The sequence below is a fragment of the Poecilia reticulata genome, unplaced genomic scaffold (genome assembly GCF_000633615.1).
Source record: "Poecilia reticulata strain Guanapo unplaced genomic scaffold, Guppy_female_1.0+MT scaffold_125, whole genome shotgun sequence".
NCBI classification, from domain to species: domain Eukaryota; kingdom Metazoa; phylum Chordata; class Actinopteri; order Cyprinodontiformes; family Poeciliidae; genus Poecilia; species Poecilia reticulata.
Window position 1 is genome coordinate 867,613 of NW_007615013.1, and position 4,324 is coordinate 871,936.

The window sequence follows — 4,324 nt, forward strand, 5'->3', positions numbered from 1 at the left end:
CCAGGACCAGGACCAGAACCAGGACCAGGTCCAGGTCCAGGTCCAGGACCAGGACCAGAACCAGAACCAGGACCAGGTCCAGGTCCAGGTCCAGGTCCAGGTCCAGGACCAGGACCAGAACCAGAACCAGAATCAGGACAACAAAAACCAAAAAAATCACAAAACCCTTTAAAACATCGATTTTTGAAAAATGTAACTTGTGATTGATGTGATGAACAGAAAGTTTTCACACCCTTCAGGCTTTACTTTGTTCCAAAACTCAGAGATTTTAGTGAAACTTTACGAGACAACATGAAAAACGTTCCAGGGAAATCTGAAAAGTGTGGCATGCATTTCAGTCGGACACCCTTAAATGAAGTTGGTTCATTTCGTTCTCCACTGATGACTGAACGTCTCCTGCAGTCGGTTCTGAACGGGAATGTTGACATTTGGGTCCAGTGTGGAAACATCCCGCAGCACGTGTCCGCCTGCGCGCGCTCCCTGGAGGCTAATCCTCCCCGCGCGCCCGGAAAAGCTCCTTCTCGTGCAGATTAAACGGAGCCTCGCTTCGGCCATCTGTTCCTGCAGAACCGGCAGCTTCCTCTGCTGGTTCTGGACGGGTCCAGGCCACGCAGCACCGCCGCGGACTGCGCCACGCAAAGAGAAACTGCGCCGCAGAGAAACTGCAGCCGGATGAAACTATTTATTTCAAATAAAAACGTTCAGATATTAAAAACAGGTTCTGATCTTTTATTCGTCCATCTGTCTGTCGCCTGAACTTGATTCCGTTTCTGTTCCTTAAACTCTGTCAGACATTTAACTGGGATTTTGTTGGGAAACACATTAAAATCATAATCTTTCTGTTTCATTTCCAAAGGTCAAACTTCTAGATTTACTTAGATTACATTTAAATTCCCCATCAAACCTGCAGCAGCTTCCTGCTGGATCAGCATCTTTACAGAGTCACGTTTTCATCGGTGAAAATTACAAGTTTGGTTTAAATGATTGTTTATTTTTTAGCAAAGAGCCTCGAGATGGAAGAAGATGCGGCGTGGAGCCGCCAGGGGGCGCCGTGGGCCAGCAATACTGCAAACACTGAAGGCGTGAAGAGAAAGAGTGAGATTTAAGAAAAAAATAACAATAATTTAGATTAACTGGAGAAAATGAGTGACTGACCTGGTTTCTAGAATCCTGTTGATTCTCTGACTGCTAAATAAAATGATTTGTTTTATGAGGTTATCACTTTAATTATTACTGATAAAAACAACAAACTGAACATTAATTAATGAGACAAACACAAGTGGATGCATGAAATAAATGATAAATGAAACGTGGCTTCAAATAAAGCAGAACAGAGAAACGAGATGAGGAACGAAATGAAAGAGAAAAAACTTTAAAAATGATAAAACACAAAATGAAACATGGAAATTATGAAGAAAACAAACTGGAGGAGATTCACGTTCAACAGACGGAATGGATCCGGATCAGAGCTTCAAACGAAACATGAGAAAAAGGAATAAAAATAATCCAAACTGGATTATTTTAATCTGGTCCAAAGAATCAGAAACACAAAACAAAACGAGGCGGAAATGATGAAAGTCTGGGTTTAAAAATCATCTGTTATGAAAATATGGAAAAAAAGAACAAAATATCAGATAAAATAAACCGAGACTCAGTAAAAATGATCGATTAATTTCACAACAAAATATCATTTTACAAGAAAAACTGATGAAAATAATCGATCAGATTCACCAATCAGACCCTAAAACTGATCAAAATGGAAAGAATCACATGGTTCTGATTCAGTGGGCAGGAAACCAGAACCAGAACCAGAACCAGAACCAGAACCAGAACCAGAACCCGAACCCGAACCAGAACCCGAACCAGAACCAGAACCCGGCGGCCATGTGCGATCAGACAGAACCGCGCAGGGACAGGAAACGGGTCAGAGAACAGATGATGACCCGGTTCGGATTCTGATAAAGAAACATAAAAACACTCATAAATAAATAATAAAGTTTTTATTGTCATTTTATCAGATGAAATTAGATGTTTACTGGCTGATGAAACAAATATAATAACTCAATAATCAATGAGACAAATTTCATCCTGAATTAAGTTGTTGGAACTAATTGATTAAATAGTTTATAAACTAAAACCAAAGTTTCAATCAAATCAGGAGAAAGTCCAGCAGGAAACAGAAATAAAACCTTTTATTGTTGTTTTTATTGTTTTATTGCTGTGAAGCTCGCGCGCACCGACAGACGGACTTCCTGGTTGAGCGTGCGCTGACGCTGCGTGTGCGTCGGTTGCTCGCCGCAGCCTGATCTTTGGGTTTTTCTGCGCCGTTTCTCTCTGCGCTGAAAGGTCAGCGGAGGAGTTGGCTCCAGAATATCTCTACATGTTTGCGGACATGCGCAGTGGGGAGATGCCATATTGAAACGGGGGCAGCGGCGGCAGCAGCTGAGAGGAGGAGGGGGGGTCTGCTGAGGACAAACCGGGACAGGTAAGACAGGTGAGGGCCCCGGCCCGCTTCCCGACGCCTCTCTACCTCCGTGGGTTCCGGTTTGGACCCACGCAGCGAGTTCTTTCCTCCTCCTGCTGCTTTTAGACGCTCTCGGAGTGAGTCGGTGTGTTTCTGCAGGAGGAAGAAGCGATAAACTAGTTTCTGCGGGACTCTTCCTGCCCCCAGACCCGCAGCGGACCCCGCAAACCGGTAAAAAATATTTCATTTTATTTTCCACGCTGAGAAAAAACAGGAAATTAAATAAAAACCGAATCCCGTGGGGTTTAAGTTGAATTCCCTCGCGATGTAAAAATGGTTTCTTGGCGTGTTTTTGTCGATGACGCGACTCGCGGGACATTTTTCTTCGTCAGCCGTGAGAGAAATAAGTCCGTGGGAAAGCACCGGACAGCGTGGAAATGTCACGGCAGTCTCAACATGGCGGGCTGTGAGCTGGTCGAGTGGAAGAGCTGAAAACTGCCTCCGAAAATCTTTGAAGGAGGAAAAAACCGAACGGCGGCTCCGACCGGCTCCGGTTCGGTTTCTTTTGATGGACACACGCGAGATTTAATCAATTAAATCCGAAGTGCGCGTGGGGCAGCTCCGTGGGAGTTTTTTTCCGCTGCAGTTTTTCAGTGTGCAAAGTCTAAGAGCTGCAGGGCGGCTGGTTCCACCCAGCCTCATCTTCCCCTGAGCGCGCCGCGTTTCCTCTTTCACTTTTCTCCCAAAACGCTCTTTCATCGTGGCACGCGGCGGCCCGTCACGCAACGCCCCACGCAAACCCCACGCAGACCGAGAGCATCCAGAATATTTCTGGCTGGGAGTTCTGGTCATTTTTCCAGAAGATTCCTGCTCAAGATTCAACAGCGGAAGAAAAAAAACCCAAAAAACCCGAAAACAAAGATTTGATCAGAAAATGTTTATATCCGTCTGAAGCTCTGATTTCTGATTTTTCTGAGTTTTCCTGAACGACGCGCCAATTTATCCAGGATCAGCTCTGATTGGTCAAAAGCTCCATCATCCCATTTGTTCTCAGATGAACATTTAAAAACTACATTTTCCTGAATTGTTGCTCAGTTAACTAATAACTTAGAGTCAGTTTTGTTTAAAAAAATTAAAAAATAACAGTTTTTATGTTTGGATCAGAAAATCGTTTGAAAACTGAATATTTGTATTGATCTGATCAGAATCAGCCTGAACTTCATTAAACCTGCAGAACTGGAAAAGTTTCAGCTTCTGGTCCATTTTTCACATATTTTCCGTTTTTCCTGTGGAAATATTCCGATGTGGAGAAGGAGGACGAGGAAAACCGGCAGGTTTGGGATAAAAGTGAAAATCTTTTTCAGAGTCCAGTTTGGTTTCAAATCAGCCAAAAGCTTTTTGACAGATCAGATCTGTAGTCCTGCGATTCTGTTGGCTCTCATCGGGTCGTTTGTGTCGACCCATTCAGAACCAGAACCGCTTCTGGACGGGTCGGGAACAGCAGAACCTGGCAGGCGGTAAGCCGGGCCTGCAGTGGGAGTTAATCTCCTAATCCCTCGTTAAATCTGTGGTGGATGGCAGGAGGGCGGCACGTGGCGCCCGGCGCCCATCTGGGGCCAATCAGTTAAAAACTCTCAATCTGAGGCGGCGGGGCCTCCAGCCGTCCGCTCAGATTAACGGCAGCGGCCGCTTAGCCCGCCCCGAGCAACATGGCGTCTTCCTGCAGGGGGCGCCGCAACCTGGAAACCAGACCTGGAAAAATAACACCTGGAAACCAAAGACCTGGAAACCAGACCTGGAAACCAAAGACCTGGAAACCAGACCTGGAAAACAAAGCTGGAAACCAAAGACCTGGAAACC

General features: G+C 45.3%; 1 protein-coding gene across 9 annotated transcripts in view; it reads left to right on the forward strand.

Moving 5' to 3' along the window:
* Positions 1–2,233: 2,233 nt before the first annotated feature.
* The window catches only part of sfmbt2 (Scm like with four mbt domains 2), a 31,856-nt gene continuing 29,765 nt past the window's right edge, over positions 2,234–4,324 (forward strand). For 4 of the 9 annotated variants that reach the window (XR_001776235.1, XM_017302992.1, XM_017302998.1 and 1 more), the window contains exon 1: positions 2,501–2,695. The gene's annotated coding sequence lies outside the window, so the exon portion shown is untranslated. The other 5 variants (XM_017302995.1, XM_017302993.1, XM_017302994.1 and 2 more) reach the window with 5 other exon arrangements.